Here is an 11,932-nt window from a genome sequence, read left to right on the forward strand (position 1 = left end):
TGGTTTAAAATGGATAACACGAAATTGAAGTCTTTTCTAACCTATTTCAAATTTACACAGAATTGGATTCTCAGGGGTTCTTTTCCAGGTTGTAGGAACTTAGGCCGCAGGCAAAATGCGTCTGATATTTTAGTGGATTTAACCATATATTTTGTCATTTGCCTTATCTCCTTTTTCATTTTCAGAATATTGTCAATCGAGGCCTTGATTGAGTTATAATGATTATGTTATTAATATAATTAGTGTTATTATATTATAGTATGGTAGTAGCTTGTCAATAAACAAAAAAGGGGGAATTGTGGGAATACAAGAAAAGCTGTTCAGAGCAGCAGCTGTGGAGCAAGATAAACAGCATGAGAACCAAGGACACCTCTGCAAGGAGAAGAAGAGTCTCACAGCTCTGATTGGTTATGTGCCTGCATGGACAGTTGAAAAGTGTTTTGTAGAATGCTTTGTTGACATGTAAGATGTTTGGGAAAGTTGTAAGGGCGGATGGGAAAGTTAGAAAATAACAACTTGTGAAGGTATATAAGGGATGTGAGAACTTGTAATAAACGATTTGGATCGTTCACATCTGAGTCCGTGCCGAGTCGCTGCACAAAACCACCTCCCTTCCCACTACAGCACTTATCTGGCAGAACTGGTTGGATTGCTTCTGTTCTCTTAGCTCTTGGGGCTGTTGTTTTGCCACTCATAGAACTGCTTCCCATGAGTTTATGTTGTATTTGCACTGGAGGGGTTGAGAAGCAGCTGAAACTGTCAGCTTCATTCTTGTCCTGCATCCCACTGAATGTGAGCTGTGTATGAACTCAATAAGCAAATACGATTTTTGGTATTGCATTAAGTATATTCCTGTGCTGTGCTCTGGTGGTATGTAACTGTTCAGGCTTTGACATTATTAATGGAAGCATGCCTGACTTCAGCATGTGCAAGGCTTAATCATGAGCATCTAACCCATCTTTTAACAATGAGGCAGAGTTCAAGTAGATTTGCAGGTGATCAGTTGTGCCAGACAAAACTGAATTCCTTCTTTGATAGAACGACCAATTCCTTTTTTCCTCCAGACAAAGAGAAGAGATGTAGTCCCATATGTCATACTTCACTTGTGCTCTTGAGGCTGTGCCAGACAGTAAACAGCTAATTCATGTAAAAGAGATGATCGTTGCAAGAGTTGGTGTTTACTGAAGGAAACAACTGCTTGTGGTTCTTTTTTTTATTTAGGGCAACCACCTCAAAAGCCATAAGCAACAACAAAAATTCCTGCAGGAGTGATTGGAACGAGAAATGTTGGCAATAAGGGGATTTTCCAAGGGCTCAAATTGAGGGCTAGTCTTGCACTGTTTGCAGTAATGACCTTGGCACCAAAAACTCATTGGGATTTTCTTATGAGAATTTGTGGTGTGTTGTCAGTAGGTGACAACTGAGGAAACGCATGTGCAGCAGAACACATGCGTTTGGGACATGGTACAGATACAGAAAAACCAGTGAGACTGGGCATGTCAAGGCCAATAACAACCCTCCTGGGAGACAGTAGAAATCCTTATCGTTGCAGCATGAATAACTGGAGAGAAGTGAACATGAGAGTGGAAGATGTATAGGGAAAGATATTCTGTGGAGAATAAGCTGCAATTAAGGCATTGTACAATGTTCTTCCAGCTGGAATATTACTTGCAGTTCTGGCTACTATATTCAAGAAACATTGATTGAAGCTGCTTGGAATTCAATGAAGGGAATATTATGGGAATAAAGAGCCTGTTATGAAAGGACAGTAGAGAAGTTTTTCAGTCTGTGGATAAGAACTAATGGCTGGATAAAATAAATGTAAATGAATGGAAAAGCTCTTGCCTCTTAAGGTGGGATCCTGGAAGAGACTCTGTGGTCATTTGTCAGTGTGTTTTCCCCCAACTCTTTCTGTACAGGGAGTGATATTGTTTAAACCTACCTTTATAAATGAATCAGTTGGGTATCTTACATGAGTTATTGCCTTTGTTTATAAACAGTATTGGACAGTATTGATTTATGTAATTGAAAATGAAAAATCATCGTTATGAAGATTTTGTTTGGGACCTGAGCAAGGTCAGTTGAGCTCCCAACACACTGTGGAAGAAAACTTGTTTTTATTCTTGTGAATTATTTTTTTAATCTCTAATGTTGTTCTGGAAACACTGTTACATCCCTAAAAGGCAGCAGCATATTTAAATTATCCCAGTAATGAATAATAATATACAGTAAGGAATAATAATAGTTTCATTATAAGTGTTAAAATTTTCACTGATAGTTTAAAAAAAGGAAATGCTATTTGTCAGATGTCAAAAACAGGATAATTTACCAAATGCAGAAATTTAGGATTTAGTGAAATTAATTCAGGTGTAAGAATATTGGTGGCCTGTATTTGACTCCTGCATAGTTTGCAAGGTTCTTGCACATAAAACCTAGTTTTGTGGTATTTTTGCTTCTAATTCTACCCTCTTGTTAGCAATTTGTGGGTCAGGCTGGGTCACATCACACTTCATTTCAGTTTTCAGTTCCTTCTTACTTCATCTACTTTTATTCCTCCATCATACAGGTAGTTAGGGCATCGATATATGAATCATTGTGGAGATGACTGTTCCTGTAACATTTGAAAGAAAAAATTGTTTTTTGATCAGGCGTTCCCAGTAAAAGATAAATAATTCTATGTGAACCAAAAAACTCTGAGTAACTAGTGAAATAAGTTGACCTTTTTCTTTCCAGTTTTGCAGGTAGGAAGACAAACCTGATGAGCTGAATGAGTTTTCTGTTTAGCTGCTGTGTCTGAAATAAAACTAGTTCATAGACTGCATGCAATTTCAGTTATTCATTGGTGGGGTATTTCTTGTTTTGCTTGTAGTTGCCTTGTGGTCACCGGTGTGAAGAGATTTGCCATTCAGGTGATTGTTCTCTGAACTGCAGCCAGAAGGTTAAACTCAAGTGTCCTTGTAAGCGACTGAAAAAGGTAAGTTTTGAAGTTGCAGTTCTGAGAGTGACACATTTTCTTTGTATGTTCCTAGGCTTGTGTACATGGATTGTCTCTGGTCAAGACTGGAATAGAATCAGTTACTTGAGCAGAGCAGCAACAGCAGCTGAAAGTCTGGGTGGAACAATCAAAATATTCACTAAGGAACATAAAATTCATTGTAGAAAATGTTAGCTCCCAGATTTGCAATACCTTTCTCTTCAAGCACACTTCAATTTTTGTAGTTCCATTAGGAAAATAATCAGATGATCTGGAGTGATTTAAGAAGTCAAAGCACATTTTCCTCATTAGGAACTGAGAAGTTTATAATTACATAAATTGGAACAGTCACAGATGTTTTGAATTCCTAATTGATGGTTGTCTGAGGCCCTTAAAGCAAACAGAGGCATCAGCATCCTTAGCTTTCAGCAGAGATAAAGGACAAAGCTTATAGCTATCAAGTATGATGAGGGGAAAACCAGAGGCTGCTGTGACCTCTTGACAAGTGTTAACTTAATGAAAAATTCACTATCTGGCTTGAACAAAGCATGCTTAAATTATTTTCAAGACCTGGTTAACTTCTGAGCTTTCCACACAGATGCAGTTTCCCCAGAGTTCTTAGCTTCTCCAAGAAATGTCTTCAGAAATCTCAGATCTTGCAGGGCGCATGTTCAAGAGAAAGGATGGTAATGCCCAGAGTACGTGCTTCAAATTGAGCAGTCTCTGCTTATAAATAACTAGCTTTTCTTTATTTGTAAGTTGAAATGTTGACTTCTGCTGAGGATAAATTATTTTGTTGTGACTAAGTGCTCTTACTAATTTCAGTTTATCTTACTCTACTGTGTTCAGTAAAATCAATAATATCATTGGTTGCGTGTATACTTCTGCTTCTTGTTCCTTAAGATATAGGTTTACAGTTGGACTTGATGATCTTTGAGGTCTTGTTTCTTACGCCAGACTTAATTGAATAAGGAAGATGGGTATTTCCATGATAGCTCTGTTACATCTAGTTGTTGCTGTCCCTAATTTTCATACTGTTTTTGGAAAACTGAAATGTGTCATCATCTTCTGCTGAGTTCTGACGCTGTATAGCTATTTCAGACCAGTTCAGATTTTATTGTCCCAGAGTGCTGGGATGTCTTCAGTGATTATGTGGATGTCCAACTGAAATGTGGTAGCAAGAAGCAATGAAATTAATGTTTAGGATGCTCACTTTTCACTTTTACAGTGGCCTGAAATGGAACATTCCAGATCTGCTATTCTGAAAGTTTTATGGTCCTTAAATATGATGACGGTTACTTTTTTTCCCCCCCTCAATCTTGTAAATTTGATTTTAATAAGGTGGAAAGGTTGTTATGAGTTAATTATATAATTAATAAAAATTAATTCTTATATGATGACAGCCCACTTATTTAAATAGCCACGAAGTGATCCTTCTGATTCCTAGTGAAATGGTGTTTCCCTTCAGAAAGAGAAGAAAACACTATCCCCACCTTAAATATCATCTCACTGTTTCCAGGTCAAGCCCCAAATCCATGCTCTCTTTTGTACAGAGAGCTACAGTGTAGAGGGTAAATGATGGTAGAACCAATAAGCCACTGATAATTGGACTGTGTATTAGTTGCAGCTAATCTGACTGCAGAAATATGACTCATTTCTGTAGTGTGAAAGATGATGTCTTTTAACGTTTGCTTTATGCATCTGCCCTTGTCTGAGATCGTAATTAGGATATCTTTGATTCCAGAAGGTCCTTATGCATATTTGCTTGGAGCTGCATACTTACAGAAGATAGTGTACTTCTTTCTTAGCTTGGATAGGATAGTGTACCTGTATATTTAGTCTTTTGTGCCTGCAGCCTGCGATCTTGAAGATAAGGAGAAACAGAATTGAGTACCTTATATTTGCAGTTGAATTCTCCTCTACCAGTCTTCTGTCTGTGTATACAACTGGTGAAGTTGGGAGTTGACAGGACACGTATTCCAAGCTGCTCTGTAAATATGCCTCATCTGAACCATCACAATTAATATCAAATGTAGGAGCTCATAATTTGAGTGCAAAACAGGAGGATTTTTTCTTCCTTTTCTGGTGTTGAAGTTAAATGTTGCATCATGAGGCTATGCATGTAAACATGCAAGGTCGTATAAACCACTTGAATTTGTAACCCACAACTTGTAGTGGACCATATTCTTAACCATCTAGGCAGGTGGTTTATCTTAGCGTGCTGGAATTGCTCTGAAGAAGTTAGTTTTTGGATTTTGCTGTATGCTATGAAAATTGTTCTGCATATTGTCAGAAAGCATGAAAACCAGAATAGCTTCTGGCTATGTTACTGTGCTTTCCTGACAAAATTCTTCATAGGCTAGTAGTATAGATTATAAGATTATAACTTTCTCTCTGTGCTGGTATTCTGTTTTGGTTTTGTTGGTGGGTTTTTTTTGTTTGTTGTTGTTGTTGTTTGTTTGTTTGTTTGTTTGTTTTGGCCTTCAATGTAAGGGGGAGGAAGGAGAAGGAAGTAGGGGAGATCTTCCCATGACCAGACCTTGCCCTGTAGTTTCAGCCAGTTTAGAGAATTGATACGAAGTTTCAGAAGAGTTACTTATTAGTTACTTTGCATGGTATCTTTTGTAACAGTTCACAAGGTTATATTGCTTTGTCTTAAATAAACAAGTGAAAAAAAAGACAAGAAAAATTAAACTGAACCACTTGATTTATTCTTGATTCAGTTTAGCTTATCAGAGAGAAGGAAAATAGAAAAGGATGCTTGAATACAGTTACAGTTTCAAATAATATTTATTTATTAGCTTCATTCTGTAAATATACCGAATAAAATTGTTTTACAATTTTCCCAACAAAATGAACGTTATAATTAAATTTTTATATAGGGAAATGAATTACAAACAATTCAATTTATGCTTAACAGGAAGTACAGTGCAGCAAGATACAAGAAGGCCAAGTTTCACTGGAGTGTGATGTGTTATGCAAGGAAATGAAACGGAAGGCGTCTGAGGTGGTGTATCCATTTTAGTTATGTTATCTTCATTGTCTTGAGAAGAGTTGGAAAAAACAGGCAGATCACTATTTTTTCAAGACAGTAATAGCAAGAAATGCAGTGTAACTCAGCGTACAGTTTAATTGCACATTTAATTTTTGGACTATTGAATCTGGCTTATTGCTGAGAATTGCACTACTTGTAGATAGTGTCAACTCACTTGATGAAACACTATGTTAAGGTAATGCTCTATTACCTCTTTATTTTTAATGTACATTGGAACTGGAGATTTCCTCTTCAGCCAAGAAGTGCTAATCAATGATAATAAAATCATTACTGCTAGTGAGAGCTATAGAAGCACTTCATTTAGGCCTTACTTTTACTTTGAAGGTTAGCAAAGTGTTATCTTGTGTGTTCCTGTCACACAGTATTAGGTGACTGCCACAATTATAGAGAGCTTTCAGCAACTGCATGTGCTTTTCAGCCCATTGTAAACATGGATGCTCTCCAATAATTTTGTTTGAAGTAAAGAAACTGCTGCATAATCTCACCTAAAGAGACAGAATATCCACATTGTTTTTCTAGGCCTTTTATGGAAACATGAGGAAGTGGTGCATGAACTGGTTAAGTTTCTGGCATTTAATTTGCTGTCTTGAATGCTATGTAACAGTTCTGTAGAGTGATCAGTTGTAGTTCCAGGTTTTATTTTTCATAAAACTTTCTGATGGTGAAGCAAATGTAATTGCATTGACAGTTTCCATTACGACAAGAGCAGTAGAACAATATGAGTATGCATTATCCAATATGTCATTTGGTACAAAAGTGGAGATTTCCTTTTGCTCTAGCAGTCAGGGCATATTTAACTACTTGGAATGAAGTGTGTGAGTGTAAATTACATACATATATAAGGATTTACCCGTCAGTGTACAGTGTGCTGAATTGAGGACTGAGTTACTGAAAGCTTAGAGTGACTTTATTAAGGAATTTTTCCCTGGTATTAATGAATATATTCATATTTTCCCCAGGTTTTATATTTGTCATTTGAATTTTCCAGTTAGTCAGAAGTTTAGTTTTATAACATGGTAGCGTCTCTAATGTTCCGTGTTTTTCAAACATGAATTGATAGAGGTTTCTCACAGAATGTTTTAGAATCTGAGTAAGCTCACAGCTCACTTGGTGAAGGTTTTGCTCGCTTTTCTGAGAACTGTTCTATAAATTATGGCTCTGTAAGATAATAGTTTTACCTGCTTTTACAACAGTTACTTATCACTTTGTATGTCTGGACAGATAAAAGAGGCAGAAGCCAAAGCTGTTATTGAAGAGGAGAAACGAAGACAACAGGTATCAAACTTAATTCTTCTTCCCCCCCAACCTCGTTGTGTTAATAAATCACTTGATGCACGTGCAGCCCAATCTGTATACTTTGTATAGTGTTTCTCCCAGTTACTGCTTTCAGCTGTTATGTTGTCCTTAGGTATGTGCCATGGGTGATCTACAGTGGTTAAAAGCAAGTATATTTTCTCTTAACAGTTCTCACATCTGTGGGCAAAATGGTAATCATTTGATGTCGCATTAGAATAACTGTATAATGTATACATATATTTAAATACAAAATACTTCTGATTTTTATCCATCATTTTATAATTCCTTAAATTCACAGAATTACTAAGTAGCCTCTGTAAGGTTGAATTACTGAGTGAAACTTCTTACTTACTCCCCTTCGTGAGAGTGAAGAAACCTAAATTGGTCTCTGTCCTTCAAGTTCTGGTGGGAGTGGGAAATTTTTTTGTAATTGCTGGCTCTGGTGAATGTGTGTTGTCAGCACTGTAATCCAAGAAGCTTCTGTGCCAGCTGCCTGGAAATACTATCACTAATCTTGTTTCAGAAATTAACCGTAAGCTTGGTTGCTGGTGACAGCAAACTCAGGTTTATCATTTGGGCGCTGCAGCCTCAATGCACTCCTTCCAACAGGCTTGTATGCCTGAGACAGAGCACAGACCCCCCCGGTTGTACACCCCCCATCGGACCCCCCCCCCCATATTAGATCCCCCCCCCATTGTATCCCCCCCCCCATTGAATCCCCCGCCCTCCATTGGATCCCCCCGTTGTACCCCCCCCTCCCCCACTGAACCCCCCCCATCGGACCCCCACCCCATTAGATCCCCCCCATTGGACCCCCCCGGTCTATCCCCCCACATTGGACCCCGCCGTTCGATCCCCCCCCATCGGACCCCCCCGGTCCCGGTCTGTCCCCACTCACCGCTTCCTCCTACGGGGCTGCCAACACCTCCGCACTTTACGGCGACGCTGTCGCAAAAGCGCCGCACCCCGCTGCGCTTTACGGCGCGCCGCGAACTGCAACTCCCAGTGTCCCCCGCGCTGCGCCGCGTTACGTCTCTCCGGGGACTGCAACTCCCAGCGTCCCCCGCGCGGCGCAGGCGCAGAGCGCGCGGTGTGAAAAAGGCGGGAAGGCGTTGGGCGGGAGCTGAGGTGAAGCAAAATGGCGGCGGGGCCGGGAAGGGCCTTGGGGCGGGATGGGCGCCATTGGGCTTCGTTATAGCGGGATAACGGTGTTATTCTGGGACGTGGAGTGAGAGAGACCGGGCGGTCAGGGGGGATTTGAGGGGAAATAGTGAGGAAATAATGCTCAATGGGCGTGTGTTCCCCTCAGGTGAGCGGCGCCATGGGCAAAAGGAGGAGCAGCCAGGTGACAGGTAATGACTTAAAATGGCCTCAAAATGGCCAAAAAATGGGCTTAAAATGGTCTCAAAATGTCCTCCAATGGGCCTCCAAGCGGTCTCAAAATGGCCACCAAATGGCCTCCAAGCAGCCGCAAAATGGCCTCAAAATGGCCACCAAATGGTCACAAAATGGTTTCCAAAGGGCCTCAAAATGGCCACAAAATGGCGTCCAAGCAGCTGCTGTTCCTCTTGCAGGTGTTGACCACCATGATGGCCCCAGTGTCAAAGTCAGGGCAGGACTGAGGGGAGACAACAAGGGGGGGGACTACTATAGTGGGGACAACAATATGGTGGACAGCAAGGGGGGGGACATCAATGGAGGGGGCACAAATGGAGGGGACACCAATATGGGGGACAGCAATATGGTGGGCAGCAATATGGTGGACAGCAATATGGAGGACACTAATGGGGGGGACACTAATATGGGGGACAGCAAGGGGGGGGACATCAATGGAGGGTATACTAATAGAGGGGACACCAATGAGGGGGGAAACAATGGAGGGGACACCAATATGGCGGACAGCAAGGGGGGGGACATGATTGGATGGGGCACCAATGGGGAGGACAACAATAGAGGGGACACCAAGGGGGGGGACACCAATATGGCGGACACCAATATGGCGGACACCAATATGGTGGACACCAATGGAGGGGACAAAAATGGAGGGGACAGGGACACCAAGGGGAGGGACAGCAAGGGAGGGGACACCAGTATGGTGGACACCAATATGGCAGACACTAATGGAGTGGATACCAAGGGGGAGGACATCAATAGAGGGGACACCAAAGGGGGGGATACTAATATGGGGGGCACCGAGGAAGAGGAAACCAATGGAGGGGGCAGCAATATGGGGGACACCAATGAGGGGGACATCAATGGAGGGGACATCAAGGAGAGGGACAGAAATGGGGGGACACCAATAGAGGGGGCAGCAATGAGGGGTATGTAAGTGGAGGGGACACTAATATGGGGGACACCAAGGGGGGAGACAGCAATATGGGGGACAGCAATGGGGGAGACATAAATGGGGGGGACACCAATATGGAGGACATCAGTATGGGGGCCATGATTGGAGGTGACGCTCTGGACAATGTCAGAGGGATGGACTCAGTGCATGGAGATGGAACAGAGAGGTAATGGGGGGAAATGGGAGGGTGGGGGGCAGAGGGGGGGCTGGAGGTGGAAATGGGGGCAGAAATGGGGCTTGGGGGTAGGAATGGGGCCTGGGGCCAGCAATGGGTCCTGGTGCCCCCCAGCTGATGGTGTTTGGGGTCTGTTTGGTTCCCAGCCGCTCTGATAACGGAGGCCCAGCAGCCGCCCCACAGCTCAGCGTGATGGAGGAGCTCAGCCCCACAGCGGCCCCATTGGCACAGGTAGGACAGGGCCTCTGCCCCCCCAGCGTCACCCCACAGCTCCCCATGGCTATGGGGCAGGGAGCACACAGGTTATGGGGGGGTTTGTTCCAGGATGGGATGGATGGCTGCGAGCAGCAGGAGGACCAGAACAGCCCTGAGATGGGGGACATACAGCCCCATAGCACCCCACAGCCCCATAGTGACACCGATGGGGGCACAGAATGCATTGAGGCCACCAAAGAGCCATTGGAGGGGGAGTGGGCAGCCAAAGCGTAGCCCACTTGTGGGGCAGAGCATGAGGAGCGCTATGGGGCTGGCACTGTGGGGCTGCCCCACGTCTCAGCACCGGAGCACAGTGGGGTGCCAGGGGGGGACACTGAGCTGCTGCAGGTAATGCCAGAGTACTATGAGAACCCATAGGGAACAGCTCCATAGCGCCCCACTGCACCCCACATTGTCCCACTTCACCCCATAGAGCTCCAGTTCACCCCAGTTTACCCCCCATTCCACTCTAGATTGTCCCAATTTACCCCAGTTCACCCCAAATCACTCCAACTTACCCCAGTTAACCCCAGTTCTCCGCCATTCACCCCCAAATCACCCAAATTCATCCCAGTCCCCCCCTAAGTCACCCTCAGATCCCCCAATCCTCCCCAATTTCCCCCCATTCACCCCAATTCATCCCAGTCCCCCTTCAGGTCACTCTCATATCCCCCAGTCCCCCTCAATTTGCCCCCATTCACCCCAAATCATCTCAGTTCCCCCCCCAAGTCACTCTCAGATCCCCCCAGTCCCCCCCAGTTCACCCCATTTCATCCCAGTTCCCCCCAGTTCAGCCCTTGGTGCCCCAGTTCACCCCACTTCCCCCCCATTCACCCCCAAATCATCCCAAGTCACACCAATTCCCCCCCAAGTCACTCTTAGATCCCCCCAATGCCCCCCAATTCACCCCCATTCACCCCAGTCCCCCCCCAAGTCACTCTCATATCCCCCAATCCCCCCCATTCACCCCCATTCACCCCAGTTCATCCCAGTTCCCCCCAGTTCATCCCCTGTTGCCCCAGTTGCCCCCATTTCACCCCATTTCCCCCCCAGCCCCCCACCCCCTCCCAGCCTGCAGCCCCTCTGTGCCCTGTGGACGCCGATGGGGACCCGGCCTCACCCAGCTGCACCCCCAGGTCGGACCCCCCTCCCCCCACCAGAACCCAGAGCTCATTTTGGGCTTAAAAAGCCCCGGATTGGTGCCATTTTCACCCCCTTTGACCCCCAGGAAGGAGGTGGCACCACGTGAGGATGCGTCAGCGGTGCTGGGGGGGCTGATCCTCGAGCTCTCCAACCTCAAGTGAGTGCTGGGGGTGGGGTTAGGGTTAGGGTCCCATTGGCACTTATGGGGTCTCACTGTCCCCTATGGGGTCTCACTGTCCCCTGTGGGGTCTCACTATCCCCTATGGGCTCTTATTATCCCCTATGGGGTCTCATTGGTCTCTATGGGGTCTCATTGTCCCTGCAGCCGCCATGTGATGAGCGCCCATCGTGCCCTATAGGGGTCTCACTATCCCCTATGGGGTCTCACTGTCCCTTATGGGGACTCTCATTGCCCCCTATGGGGTCTCATTGGTCTCTATGGGGTCTCATTATCCCCTATGGGTTCCCATTATCCTACAGCCGCCGTGTGATGAGCGCCCATCGTGCCCTGGTGTCGCTGCTGCGGCTGCGTCGTGAGCGGAGCCGGGGGGTGAACAACAGCAGGAGGAGGAGGAGGAAGATGGAGGGGTACGAGCCAGGATGAAGCTGCAGCTGTGAGTGGGGCTTTATTGGGGGAAAAAAGCCCATAATGGTGCAATAAACACACAAGTGTGAGCAGGGCTGGAA

At 44.6% G+C, this 11,932-nt stretch overlaps 2 long non-coding RNA genes across 5 annotated transcripts in view; both read left to right on the top strand.

The window, feature by feature from the left end:
- Positions 1-2,918: 2,918 nt before the first annotated feature.
- LOC146756675 (uncharacterized) lies at positions 2,919-7,376 on the top strand. The gene is made up of 2 exons (XR_014937322.1): positions 2,919-2,974; positions 7,251-7,376. It is a non-coding gene; the product is annotated as an uncharacterized LOC146756675 (long non-coding RNA).
- A 933-nt stretch (positions 7,377-8,309) lies between these two features.
- LOC146756676 (uncharacterized) overlaps positions 8,310-11,932 on the top strand; it is a 4,589-nt gene continuing 966 nt past the window's right edge. The window contains exons 1-7 of one of the 4 annotated variants that reach the window (XR_014937270.1): positions 8,310-8,453; positions 8,635-8,677; positions 9,994-10,078; positions 10,172-10,450; positions 11,156-11,238; positions 11,331-11,402; positions 11,726-11,932. The exon at positions 11,726-11,932 is cut by the window's right edge and continues 966 nt beyond it. This is a non-coding gene — a long non-coding RNA (uncharacterized LOC146756676). The other 3 variants (XR_014937269.1, XR_014937268.1, XR_014937271.1) reach the window with 3 other exon arrangements.

Source organism: Coturnix japonica, chromosome 26 (assembly GCF_054131305.1).
Source record: "Coturnix japonica strain WE chromosome 26, WE-NBRP24, whole genome shotgun sequence".
Taxonomy (NCBI): domain Eukaryota; kingdom Metazoa; phylum Chordata; class Aves; order Galliformes; family Phasianidae; genus Coturnix; species Coturnix japonica.